Consider the following 15,233-nt stretch of genomic DNA (forward strand, 5'->3'; position numbering starts at 1 on the left):
ATTAACTGTTTTACAATTGTTGTAATTCTTTGGGGCGAACTAGCCGTTTTCTCAGTTGTGATTATCTCCTTAGAAATTAAATAGAATTGTGAGACATGGTGATGTAATAACAGGGGCTTATCCTTCCACGAGGTGTTCTATCATTGTCCTATTTCTACACCTACATCTACGTGATTACTCTGCTATTAACAATAAAGTGCCTGGCAGAGGGTTCAATGAACCACCTTCAAGCTGCCTCTCTACCGTTCCACTCTCTAACGGCACGCGGCAAAAACGAGCAATTAAATTTTTCTGTGCAGGACCTGATTTCTCTTATTTTATCGTGATGATCATTTCTCCCTACGTAGGTGAGTGCCAACAGAATTTTTTCGCAATAAGGAGGAGAAAACTGGTGATTGAAATTTCATGAGAAGATCTCGTCGTAACGAAAAACGTCTTTGTTTTAATGATTGCCACTCCAATTCACCTATCATGTCTGTGACACTATCTCCCCTATTTCGCGATTATACAAAACGAGCTGTCCTTCGTACTTTTCCGATGTCATCCATCAGTTCCGCCTGATACGGATCAGTACTCCAGAATAGGACAGACAAACGTGGTGTAAGCAGTCTCTTTAGTAGATCTGTTGCACCTTCTAGGTGTTATGCCAATGAATCGCAGTCTTTGGTTTGCTCTACCCACAATATTATCAACGCGATCGTTCCAATTTAGGTTATTTGTAATTGTAATCCCTAAGTATTTAGCTGAATTTACAGCCTTATCGCGTAATCGAAATTTTGCTGATTCCTTTTAGTACTCATGTGAATAACTTCACACTTTTCTTTATTCAGGGTCAATTGCCACTTTTCGCACCATACAGATATCTTATCTAAATCAGCTTGCAAGTCATTTTGATCACCTGATGACTTTACAAGACGGTAAATGGCAGTATCATCTGCAAACATTCTAACACGGCTACTTAGATTGTCTCCCATTTCGTTCATATAGACCAGGAACAATAGAGGGTCTATAACACTTCCTTGGGGAACGCCGGATATTACTTCTGTTTTATTCGATGACTTTCCCTCTATTGCTACGAACTGTGACATTTCTGACAGGAAATCACGAGTCCAGTCACACAACTGAGGCGATACTCCGTAGGCACGCACTTTCGTTAGAAGGCGCTTGTGAGGACCGGTGTCGAAAGACTTCTGGAAATCTAAAAATATGGAATCAATTTGACATCCCCTGTCGATAGCACTTATTACTTCATGGGTATAAGGAGCTAGTTATGTTTCACAAGAAAGATATTTTCTGAATCCGTGCTATGTGTCAATAAATCGTTTTCTTCGAGTTACTTCATAATGTTCGAATACAGTACATGTTCCAAAACCCTACTGCAAATCGACGTTAGTGATATAGGCCTGTAAATCAGCGGATTACTCCTACTTCCCTTTTTGGGTATTGGTATGACTTGAGCAATTTTCCAGTCTTTAGGTACGGATCTTTCTGTGAGCGAGTGGTTGTATATAATTGCTAAATATGGACCTATTTTATTAGCATACTCTGAAAGGAACCTGTGAGGTATACAATCTGGACCGGAGGCCTTGCCTTTATTAAGTGATTTAAGCGGCTTTGTTACACCGAGGATATCCACTATGTTTCTCATCTTGGCAGTTGTTCTTGAGTGTAATTCAGAAATATTTACTTCGTCTTCTTTGGTGCAGGAGTTTCGGAAAACCGTGTTTAATAACTCTGCTTTAGTGGCACTGCCTTCAGTGACTTCAACGTTATCATCGTGCAGTGAAGGTATTGATTGCGTCTTGCCACTGGTGTGCTTTATGTACGACCAGAATCTCTTTCTGTTTTCTGCCAGATTTCGAGACAGAATTTCGTTGTGGAAATTATTAAAAGCATCTCGCATTGCAGTACGCGCTGTATTTCGAACTTCTGTAAAACTTCGCCAATCCTGGGGATTTTGCGTTCTTTTAAATTTGGCACGCTCTTTTCGTTGCTTCTGAAACAACGATCTGACCCATTTTGTGTACCAGGGGGAATCAGTACCATCACTTACTAATTTATTTGGTGTATATCTCTCAATTGCTGTCGATACTATCTCTTTGAAAACATTCCACAACTTCTCTACCCTTACATGATCAGATCGAAAGGAGTGAAGACTCTCTCTTAGAAAGGAGTTAAGAGCATTTTATCAGCTTTTTTAAATAAATATACTTTGTGTTTCTTCTTGATGGTTGTACGTGTTACGGTATTCAGCCTAGCAGCAACTGCCTTGTGGTCGCTAATCCCTGTATTCGTCAAGATACTATTTGTCCAGGATTATTTGTTGCTAAAAGGTCAAGTATGCTTTCGCAACCATTTACGCTTCGAGTGGGCTCATGAACTAATTGTTCAAAATAATTTTCTGAGAAAGCATTCAGTACAATTTCTGATGACGTTTTATGTCTGCCGCCGGCTTTAAACGTACAATTTATCCAGCATATCTAGGGTAGATTGAAGTCACCACCGATTATAATTGTATGAGCGGGGTACTTATTTAAAATGAGACTCAAGTTTTCTTTGAACTGTTCAGCAACTATATCTTCTGAGTCGGGGGGTCGGTAAAACGATCCAGTTAATAGTTTAGTCCGTTTCTCAGGTATAACCTCTACCCATACTATTTGAGACGAACTATCAACTTCTATTTCGCTACAAGGCCAACTACCTCTGACAGCAGTAAATACTCCACCACCAACTGTATTTCATCTATCCTTTCTGAACACTGTTAGATCGTTTGAACAATTTCGGATGAACGTATTTCCGACTTTAGCCAGCTCCCTGTACCTTCAACTATTTGAGCTTCAGTGGATTCTATTAGGGCTTAGAGCTCTGGTTCTTTCCCAACACAGCTACGACGATTTGCAACTACAATACCAATCGTTTCTACAGTTACTTTACTGTGTTTTACCTGCCCACTTTTAGACGGACGTCACTTCTGTCGTTCCCTGAGACTCTCTAACCTAAAAAACCGCCCAGTCCCTTCCACACAACCCCCACTACCCATGTATCCGCCTCATGTGTATAGTGAACTCCCGACCTATTAAGCGGAACATGGAAACCCACCACTCGGTGGTGCAAGTCAAGGAATCTGCAGCCTACACGGTCACAGAATCACAGAAACGCCTGAGTCTCTGATTCAGACCCTCCACACGGCTCTGCACCGACGGACCACAGTCGATTCTATCGACGATGCTGCAGATGGTGAGCTCCGCCTTAATCTCGGTAGCAAGTCTAGCAGTCTCTACCATTTCTGCTAGCCAACCGAATCCAGACAGAATCTGCTACAATCCAAAGTGATACACGTCATTGGTACCGACATGAGCAACCACCTGCAGCTGGCTGCAACGTGTACCCTTCATGGCATCCGGAAGCACCCTTTTCACATCCAAAATGACTCCACCCAAAATGCACACGGAGTGCATGCTGTCTTCCTTCCCCTCCTTGTCAGCCATGTTCCTAAGGGGCTCCCAACTACCAGCAGACCCACCCTCTGAGAATGCCCAGACCTTGTGGGCAGAGAAACGTCCTCTGGAACGGGGAGGACAGCTGCATCCGGCTCAGAGACATCGTCAGCTACAGAGAACGCCCGAAACCTGTTCCTCAAACGAACTGGGGAGGTCCCACGATCGGCCCCTCAGAAAATTTTTCGCTCCCTCCCAGACTTTGGGATGATCTCCCACTCAACCACGAGTGAGGGGTCAACCTCAGTGCAGGCAGTACCCAGGGCGGCCACAGCAGTGGACCGATCGGAGGACATGTGGGACGTGCTCGACGTCCCTTGCATCCCCGCGTTCAATCCCCCACAGTGACGCCCATTGGCAGCAGCCTCAAGCTGTGTGATGGGAGCCAAAGCAGCCTGGAGCTGTGAGCGAAGGATCGCCAACTCAACTTGCATCTGCAGACAACAACCAAAGTTCCTATCCATTACTGCAATCGCTCCGAAGCTCGTAAAAATATGTAAGAAGCGAACGGTGTACTCACTTTATTAGCTGAAGGAACTAGTGGTGCGCTCTCGCTAACGGTCTAACTGACACTGAGCTGTTCTAACCAAACGAATAAAAACCTGTTCGATACGAGTGTCGACACAACGGTCGATTGCAACGGCGGTACTGTGCACTACACTGTTATTGAAATAAGAGGTTGTTCCTAGTAAGTACTCGAACATGCAAGAAATTACAAAAATAAACTAGTAACTACACAGATAACTGCAAATAAGTCGCTCCTGTTTGAAGTTCGTAAAAATATGTAACAAGCGAACGGTATACTCGCCTTATTAGTAGCAGGAACTCGCCGTGCGCTCTCGCTGACGGTCTAACCGGGATTTAATTGGTAGCAGGGAATTGTCTTCTTCCTTTGATTCTAGAATTGTATTTGATTTGTTATTGGAAATCCGATTTTGAGAAAAGGTTTAATGCCAGACAGACGTGTCTAATCCTGACGTTCCGGCTGTGCTGTTGATGGGGACTGTTGGAAGAGGCTCCCCCTTGCGTGCGCTTAAGGAGGTTAACAGTTGCCAAACTGAAATATTCTTTGGTTGCCCTGTTGCCATCGACAAGTTTAGATTCTATATCGATCGCAGGGGGTTCGATCTATAGACGAATAACCAAGCCCTGAGTTCGGTTTTGGCGAGGTCGAGAAAAACACTTAGAACTGCTAGGTAGGGTTTGCGTATATCTGCCTTCCGCTTCTGGGTTGATCTTATTAAGGGCTGTGATAACCAAATGGCCGATGCTGTTGGTCGTATGTTTCACGAAGGAATTGATGAAGCAGAAGAGCGTTCGTTAGCGCCAGGGGTTCATAAGCTTCTCGGTGATCTTAGGTCCAAGCCAAATCAGGGTCCTGATTTGGTGCCTGTTAGCAAGCGGCTTTTCGTGGGGCAGCAAGTTCCAGGCTGTTTGTTAAGGAAGGGCTTAGTTTGTCGGGAGGTCTGCAAAGCGGTTGAGGTAAGGATTTGCTTGCCCATGGAACTCGTTCCTATGGTGCTCCTCTTATTTTCATGATTCTACTGAGAGGTCATTTACGAGTTATAGGACCATTGGTAATTCGCAGAGGCATAAGACGCGGCTGTGATTTATAAGAATATTCATCAGTTAGGTGGCGAGTGCAAATTGTGCAAGATTGGTAAACCCAACCATAATTTGTTTTTTTAAATGAACACGCCACCATTTTACTGTATTGTTGTTTATTTAATTACGACATTGGTTCCGGCCTATTATGCCATTTTCATGTGATTAAGTTCATGTCATTAACATATATTGCAGTACATCAATCTTAAAATTGGCAATAAATTAAGAAAAAAAATTCTCTCCCTACGCAAGGGGCTTTTTGCAGTCCAAGCGGGAGCAGCATGCCTCGGACAATCTGTTTACTGGTCACGTGAATCCCCGTACCAGTGAGGGGAATCGTCTTAGTTGTCATTGATGCCTTCTACGATTGGTTTGATTTGACCCTAGTAGGGGAGTTACCGTTTCCATTACTGTACATCACTGTCTACGATTTTCTCCTTGTTTGAGCCACCTAACGCTGTAGTCAGTAATAACGCCGCCACCTTTATTTCCAGGGAGTTTAAGCGCTTCTGTTTTGCTTACGGCATTTAGCACATCACCAACACTGTCTACTACCCTCAAACGTCCTTCGGCGACAGGGTTAACAGGAACTTGAAATCCGCCCTTATTATTTATAATGCCAAGTCTCAGGCGAAGTGGGACGGAAGTCTTCCATGGATTATGACTTTATGCTTGCCTAACCTCTTAATTCTCCTTTAGTAAATTTACGGAAAATTAATTACCTTCGCCTGACGTCACCACTCCTGATGTTATTAGACAGAACTGGAATAGCGCCAGAAGGAACGTAGAGTTAGCTCATCGACTACAGAAGAGGTGTTTCAAATCGAAGGAGGCAACCATTCCAAGATAAGGCAGGGGACAACTCAGATGCTGACTATGGTGAGGAGTTGTACAACAATAACAATGACGTCGATATTCTCATTCTGGCTCTAGCTGAAGTTCAGTTTCAAGGGATGATGTTCGGATGTACTTTCTTAGTAGCTGAAGGATTAATTGAAAACTTCCCATTCGAGCTCGAGTTTTTGCGTGAAAAAAAAAAAAAAAAACGTGACGTTCAGTCTACAGAGAGGCAAATGCGATTCATATGCTAACAGTCATGAATCTACTGTAGATCTAATCAGAATAAAGGGAATGCATAGGGAATTCTGTCGTGGTGTACAGGTGAGTGCAGAAAAGCGAAGCAACCCAACCTCGATGAGGCACCTGAACACTTTTGTCAAGAAATAAGCACTGCCGGCCGGAGTGACTGTGCGGTTCTAGGCGCTGCAGTCTGGAGCCGAGAGACCGCTACGGTCGCAGGTTCCAATCCTGCATCTGGCATATATGTGTGTGATGTCCTTATGTTAGTTAGGTTTAATTAGTTCTAAGTTCTAGGCGACTGATGACCTCCGAAGTTAAGATGCACAGTGGTCAGAGCCATTTGAACCAAATAAGGATTTGCGATATTGATAATAAAATATTTAAATGTACAGGACGTTCACAACAGAAGTGCGAATAAAGGGAACTACTTTTGAAGTACAAACAATTGTCGATAAGAAAAAGGACTAATCAAAACTTACCAATATCACTTGGTGGTTAAACCACATGAAACACATTGTAAGAGCACGTACTCAGTTCCATGCGCGAAGCAGTAGGCGGTAGGCAAAGGGATTAAATGCTTTGTAGTACGGAATATTATAGAGACACCACTATCTCCTTACTGTAGTCTGCTACTAGCTCCACGCAAAGTTGACAGAACAGTGTCTTGTGCTCAGTGCACAGGGGATTAACAAAGTCATTATGCTGGCACAAACACAACCGGGAAATCTAGAACAATTGCTGAAATTCCGTGGAGTACAGTACGTGTTTAGTACAGAGTAAATCGTATTGGTAATTACCTCTGACAATAACATGTAGGAAGTATGCCATATTTCTTTCCACTAGTAGGTACTACCAAAACTGTTTTCGACCATATGGATTGAATGTCAGTGCTGATACCTTTATAAGAGCTCACGACATGATGCTTGGTACAGATTTATTCGACCGTTTCTTGGTGTGCGAACTCGTAGCTGATACCTTAGTAGCTATGTCTGCTTGGCCAGCAGGCATAACTGCTAATTTGGCAAAATCAAAATTTGTTATGGGCAAAATAAGAAAAAAATTTTATCTTGCTGGAGGGAATAACACCTGAATCTCATACGATAATTGCACTTTGAATCTTTCCAGTCCCACATACAAGAAAACAGCTGAAGGGTTTCCTGGGATTGTGCTCATTTTCCCGGAAGCTCGTCCTAGAGCTGTTGTTAAACAACGATGCCCTACTGTGAGGACAAACAACAGAGCCACAGGGCCAGGAGGATTTTGAGGATATAAAATATGCACTGGTGCTTGAAGGATTCTTGAGCCACCCTGATACGGCACCGGCACAAGATTTTTGTGTGGCTTCTGACGCATCGTTTCATGGACAGGTGTGTCTGTTCCAGCTCCTTGAAGGAGAGTACGTGGAAGATATTAGAGTTATTAGCTTTGTAAGTAGAACACCGTAGGAATGTGAGAGAGACTATTCCGCAATGGAACTTGAAGCGTTAGCCACTATCTGGGCATTCCATTTATTCGGAAAACGTGTTAAGTTGTACTGCGGCCATCAGACTTGGGTTTCTAATTATCATGCAAATTGTTGCATAACTGGATGGCATGATGGGCTATATTACCACAATCATATGATTTTGAAATAATTCATGTGAGAGGCAAATATAATGTTGCAGCCAAGGCACTGTCGCATTTATAGCAACGGCTATCTGAATTTGAGAAATTGGCGGAGCAAACATCATAATTCAGAATTATGTTAATGAAAGACCCAAAGCACAGACTATAATTTTTAAATATGTATAGGAACATGGTTCATCAGCAGGAAGAAGAGCCGCAATGGAAGAAGGTAAGATTGTTCTTGAAGGAGAATAATCATCCAAACATTTCACTATACCACACACTATATTTTAATGTTCTGTTTCATGGGAAAAATCCACCTAACCATCTTTGGTCTGGATATATACCAGCATCCTGCGAGAAGAAACTAATCTGGCACAAACACCACACCTGGGGACACTATGGTGCTCACGTATGCTGTCAGTAGGTTGGTGCTTACTCTTACTTCCCAAATAAGTTTTGGCAAACATTTCAAACATTAAAAACCTGCGTCATTTGTCAAAAGGAAACGCCGTCAAACCAGAATTGTAAAATAGGGCTACCTCCAATCATACCTAAATATCCATTGCATCTTGTACGCATTGACATAACAGGACCCCTACCATCGGTACAAGGAGGAGTGAAATATATGGAGTGATTAGATGATGTATTCTCTAAATATGATAAATTACATGCTTTTCTGCTGCCGTGCCCATAGAGAGGCGCATGGTCGGTAAGCGTGTGGCTTTGTTGTCAGATAAAGTATCGAACTTTACCTGCAATACACAGAAGGAGTTCTTGAGGAACCAGAAAGTTGAGCAAATTTTAATCTCGAAATTTAGTCCTTAGTCCAAATCAATCGAGAGAACTATTCACGAATTCAATACATTCATGAGAACATACACAGCCACCAAACAGACTAAGTGGGCGGATTTTCTCGGCATGTATGAGAAAATTGTTAACAAAATTCTGCTTTATAGTGCACCACATACACGACCAGATGTGATACACAAAAACGAGAAAAATAACGAATGGGTCACAGTGATACCGCGTATGCCCATGGAGGAAGTATCCCTTGAAGAAAAGGTAAAGCAAGTTTAGTATCTTTAACAGAAAGTGCCAAGGTGTGAATGATTCATTATGACAAGCAGCTATGTAGGGTTAACAAACTCGATGTTGGGGAAAGTGTACGGGTAAAGACTCACTGTAAACTATCATTGTCACAAAAGAAGAATAAGAAATGGCAACTGATGTATACTGGTCCTTCTCGCACTGTGCGAATACCGAGCAATGTAAGTTATTTGCTCTCATACCCTCGGAACTGGAAAATAAGAGGTTTGTGCGCACATTGTGACCTGAAGAACTACTTCCAGCAGAAAACTTAAAGAAAAATAACAGCAGATGTAATGCTTGTGTAGGTAACACTAAGACCAAAAAGTTGTAAGAAGAAAGGAAGGCCGTAGACTGGAGCACAAGATTAAAGAACAAAATCACAATAATGTAAATATATCAGTGCTATATTTTACACATTACTAAAGTAAAACAAATAATTAGTACCCTGATGTGACAAATGACGCTGGATTATAAAATGGAAATTGGGCTAAGATACATCTGTGACTAGCAGATAAGAAGCTAGAAAATGTAATTTTCAAGTAAGATAGCATATTGGCCACTATAGTTAAGGTTAAATAATAGAGAAATCCAGAGTCTGTGGGCACGGACCTCCCAAAAACTTTACTGCAGATTGATCAAGGAAAGACAAACATAGAGACCAAAATATTGACCTTCTTAGGGGACTGAAACAGAAGAATGGATATAAGTAGATTTTAATTGATGTTTACAAAAATATACGTAATCCAAGCAATTTTCAATGATAATATTACACCTGACGCCAGTAAGGGATAAGTTCCAACCACTTGAGAAAAACCAGAAAAGAACTTTAGTGAAGGGCAGGACGCAAACTTCATACGTTTGTAGCATGTACTGGTGCTATGACAGAAGTATGGAATTGAATGAGGAGAAATAAATATATGTGGCAGCATGACAAGACTTCAGCTTTAGCAAACACTATTTGTATTAAATAGGTGTGATTAATGCAGCAAGCCACGAAAAGCGAGTTACCGTAAACCTAATGAACGTGGACGACAAACATAAATGATACAGCTGCGTTAGTGGAGAACACAGACACGAGAATATAGTGGGAGACTAACAAACGATACAGACTTACATATAAAACTATCTACGTGAGGATGTCATTATTAAGAAATTATAAAGAAAGGAAAGTTAAATAATCTTCAGTATTGTATATTTGTTTATTGTACAGTTTTTTATTATTATTGATATGGGTATTAAGATTTGAAACTACCAGTAGTAATTACAGTGAAATTCCACTCTGGGTCATGTGAAAACGAAGTTCCCCTCGCCCCTCCCCCCTCCCACATTGATCTCGCGGTAAAAACAGTAATTAAAGTTTGAAATTTGAGAATGTTTCGGGTACTTGACGATGCTCCGAAATTTTGATGTAAAGTAACCAAACAGTAAAGCGCATTTACAATGAGGAACAAGGGTACTGTAACTTTACAAGGCGTGCTTTCCAGACGACCCGCGTATACACACGATTCACGTTTCGGTATACTAGAAACACAAGGCAGTCTCAAGTAACACGCTTTTGTTTACGCCCTGTATAATAGTGAATGGGAGTAAAACAATAAATAATTGTATTGTAAATAAATCAGTATGCCGCTGCTGATGTTGTCAAACAAGTAAGGATTTGGCTCATGAGCGAGGGCAGTATAAAGGAAGGTGGTTATAAAGTTGAATTAAAAAATGACTATAAATAGATTGACTACATTCGGCTATCACAAATATAGTAACACAAATATAGTGCAGTGAAAACTTTGGTTTACGGAAGTTTTTTTCCCGTTGTGTAGGAAAAGTTGTTACGGACTTGCAACGGTTGACAGTGAAAGTGTCTAAAGGCACGGTGGCGCATGCAGTGAAACATTAAGCTATGTTACCGGGATCTGGCAGTAACGAAGTGATTCTGGACTTCTTCAAGAACCTCGCTAATCATCGATGTGGTGTGGGTTCCGGTGTACGTAAAACCACTATGAAAGAAAGCATTCGGCAACACACGTTCACAGCACAAGAACGGTTACGAAGTATGCTGCACTGCTCACCTGTTGTGGGTAAGAAAACCAGTTGCTACGATGTGTTACCGTACCCACTGTTGGGTAAGCAATCACGCACGCGCCAGCATTCTTGCTGTCCAACGGACATGCGAATTAGAAAACAAAAAACGAACTTCACTATTCTCACTAAAAGGTCATGAGTTAAGGCAAAAAGGAGAAATCTCAAGACACCCCACTCCAGATCTATGATTACCGAGAAAGAAATGATAATGCAAACAGCCGGCCGAAGTGGCCGCGCGGTTCTGGCGCTGCAGTCTGGAACCGCGAGACCGCTACGGTCGCAGGTTCGAATCCTGCCCCGGGCATCGATGTGTGTGATGTCCTTAGGTTAGTTAGGTTTAACTAGTTCTAAGTTCTAGGGGACTAATGACCTCAGCAGTTGAGTCCCATAGTGCTAAGAGCCATTTGAATCATTTTTTTTTTTTGATAATGTAATAAAAGGGGACGTAGTATTTTTATGTATATGTATACGTTGTTGTTGTTGTGGTCTTCAGTCCAGAGACTGGTTTGATGCAGCTCTCCATGTTACTCTATCCCGTGCAAGCTTCTTCATCTCCCAGTACCTACTGCAACCTACATCCTTCTGAATCTGCTTAGTGTATTCATCTCTTGGTCTCCCTCTACGATTTTTACCCTCCACACTGCCCTCCAGTACTAAATTGGTGATCTCTTGATGCCTCAGAACATGTCCTACCAACCGGTCCGTTCTTCTAGTCAAGTTGTGCCACAAACTCCTCTTCTCCCCAATTCTGTTCAATACTTCCTCATTAGTTTTGTGATCTACCCATCCAATCTTCAGCATTCTTCTGTAGCACCACATTTCGAGAGCTTCTATTCTCTTCTTGTCTAAAGTATTTACCGTCCATGTTACACTTCCATACATGGCTACACTCCATACAAATACTTCCAGAACGACTTCCTGACACTTAAATCAATACTCGATGTTAACAAATTTCTCTTCTTCAAAAACGCTATCCTTGCCATTTCCCGTCTACATTTTATATCCTCTCTACTTCGACCATCATCAGTTATTTTACTCCCCAAATAGCAAAACTCCTTTACTACTTTAAGTGTCTCATTTCCTAATCCAAATCCCTCAGCATCACCCGATTTAATTCGACTACATTCCATTATCCTCGTTTTGCTTTTGTTGATGTTCATCTTATATCCTCCTTTCAAGACACTATCCATTCCGTTCAACTGCTCTTGCAAGTCCTTTGCTGTCTCTGACAGAATTACAATGTCATCGGCGAACCTCAAAGCTTTTATTTCTTCTCCAATGATTTTAATACCTTCTCCGAACTTTTCTTCTCTTTCCTTTACTGCTTGCTCAATATACAGATGGAAAAACATCGGGGATAGGCTACAACCCAGTCTCACTGCCTTCCCAACCACTGCTTCCCTTGACCCTCGACTCTTATAAGTGCCATCTGCTTTCTGTACAAATTGTAAATTGGTTTTCGCTCCCTGTATTTTACCCCTGCCACCTTCAGAATTTGAAAGAGAGTATTCCAGTCAACACTGTCAAAAACTTTCTCTATGTCTACAATTGCTAGAAACGTAGGTTCGCCTTTCCTTAATCTATCTTCTAAGATAAGTTATAGGGTCAGTATTGCCTCACGTGTTCCAATATTTCTACGGAATCCAAATTGATCTTCCCTGAGGTCGGCTTCTACTAGTCTTTCCATTCGTCTGTACAGAATTCGCGTTAGTATTTGGCAGCTGTGACTTATTAATCTGATAGTTCGTTAATTTTCACATCTGCCAACACCTGCCCTCTTTGGGATTGGAATTATTATATTCTTCTTAAAGTCTGAGGGAATTTCGCCTTTCTCATACATCTTGCTCACGAGATGGTAGAGTTTTGTCAGGACTGGCTCTCCCATTTCATCTTCATCTACATCCTCTTCCGTTTCCATAATATTGTCCTCAAGAAGATCGCCCCTGTATTGACCCTCTATACACTCCTTCCACCCTTTCCCTTCTTTGCTTAGAACTGGGTTTACATCTGAGCTCTTGATATTCATGCAAGTGGTTCTCTTTTCTCCGAAGCTCTCTTTAATTTTCCTGTAGGCAGTACCTATCTTACCCCTCGTGAGATAAGCCTCTATATCCTTACATTTGTCCTCTAGCCATCCCTGCTTGGCCATTTTGCACTTCATATCGATATCATTTTTGAGACGTTTGTGTTCCCTTTTTGCCTGCTTCATTTATTGCATTTTTTGGTATTTTCTCCTTTCATCAATTAAATTCAGTATCTCTTCTGTTACCCAAGGATTTCTACTAGCCCTCATCTTTTTACCTACTTGATCCTCTGCTGCCTTCACTATTTCATCCCTCAAAGCTACCCATTCTTCTTCTACTGTATTTCTTTCCCCCGTTCCTGTCAATTGTTCCCTTATGCTCTCCCTGAAACTCTGTACAGCCTCTGGTTCTTTCAGTTTATCCAGGTCCCATCTTCTTATATTCCCACCTTCTTGCAGTTTCCTCAGTTTTAATGTACAGTTCATAACCAATAGATTGTGGTCAGAGTCCACATCTGCCCCTGGAAATGTCTTACAATTTAAAACCTGGTTCCTAAATCTCAGTCTTACCATTATATAATCTATCTGAAACCTCTTAGTATCTCCAGGATTCTTCAATGTATACAACCTTCTTTCATGATTCTTGAACCAAGTGTTAGCTATGATTAAGTTATGCTCTGTGCAAAACTCTACCAGGCGGCTTCTCTTTCATTTCTTAGCCCCAATCCATATTCACCTACTATGTTTCCTTCTCTCTCTTTTCCTACTCTCGAATTCCAGTCACCCATGACTATTAAATTTTCTTCTCCCTACACTACCTGAATAATATCTTAGATCTCATCATACATTTCTTCAATTTCTTAATCATCTGCAGAGCTAGTTGGCATATGAACTTGTACTACTGTAGTAGGCGTGGGCTTCGTTTCTATCTTGGCCACAATAATGCGTTCACTATGCTGTTTGTAGTACCTTACCCGCACTCCTATTTTTTATTCATTATTGAACCTACTCCTGCATTACCCCTATTTGATTTTGTGTTTATAACCCTGTATTCACCTGACGAAAAGTCTTGTTCCTGCTGCCACTGAACTTCACTAATTCCCACTATATCTAACTTTAACCTATCCATTTCCCTTGTATACATGTATATATGTATGTAGAATGTTGTCTGATTTCTGTTAAACTATTTCTTGATGTGGATTGTCATTTGAGAAAGAGGTAGACACTCCTCGAAAGCCGGCCGCTGTGCCCAAGCGGTTCTCATCGCTTCAGTCTGGAACCGCGCTGCTGCTATGGTCTCAGGTTCGAATCCTGCCTCGGGCATGGATGTGTGTGATATCCTTAGGTTAGTTAGATTTAAGTAGTTCTAAGTTCTAGAGGACTGATGACCTCCGATGTTAAGTCCATAGTGGTCAGAGCCATTTTTTTTTTTTTTTTTTGAACTCCTCGAAAGCAACGGATACCAAGTAGGGTCTCTGGGACGAAATACCTACACTTTGAAGGCCTTTTCACGGATGGATCAAAGAGCAGTCCAAATACTTTAACATCCAACAAGTCACACGAACCGGTGTATGAATCTTGGGTTGTACCTTTGCGTTTCAAGTACTAGGAACTGTGACTACTACAGTGAGGCTCGTTCAGTTCACTAGTGAGAAATCTCTTGCGGGATTTAAGTCTGCTACGTCTTCATGAAGAACCTTGCAGCGGGTGGCGCTCGTCGAAAATCTGTTTAAATTTTTCTGTATATTCGTGCGCAGTTCTTCGGGATTCAGGAGATGAGAATCCAGCTGCTTTGTATACTTTCCCAATTGGAGTGGGTTTCATGCATCCTGTTGTTAGCCTGAATGTTTCATTGAGGACTGTAGTGATTTTTTGGTATGTGTGGATCGAGACCATACAGGGCATGCATAGTCTGCCGTGGAGAAGCAAAGTGCTTGGGCAGTTGTTCGTAGTACAGTCGGACTAGCTCCCCATTTACTATTCGTCAGTTTACTTAAAATATTTTTCCTGGCAGAAACTTTTTGGCAGGTTTTTTCACAGTGATATCTGTACGTCAGTGATCTATCTAGCGCCGGCCGCGGTGGTCTAGCGGTTCTAGGCGCTCAGTCCGGAACCGCGCGACTGCTACGGTCGCAGGTTCGAATCCTGCCTCGGGCATGGATGTGTGTGATGTCCTTAGGTTAGTTAGGTTTAAGTAGTTCTAAGTTCTAGGGGACTGATGACCATTGATGTTAAGTCCCATAGTGCTCAGA

Source organism: Schistocerca serialis, chromosome 8, assembly GCF_023864345.2.
Source record: "Schistocerca serialis cubense isolate TAMUIC-IGC-003099 chromosome 8, iqSchSeri2.2, whole genome shotgun sequence".
Taxonomy (NCBI): domain Eukaryota; kingdom Metazoa; phylum Arthropoda; class Insecta; order Orthoptera; family Acrididae; genus Schistocerca; species Schistocerca serialis.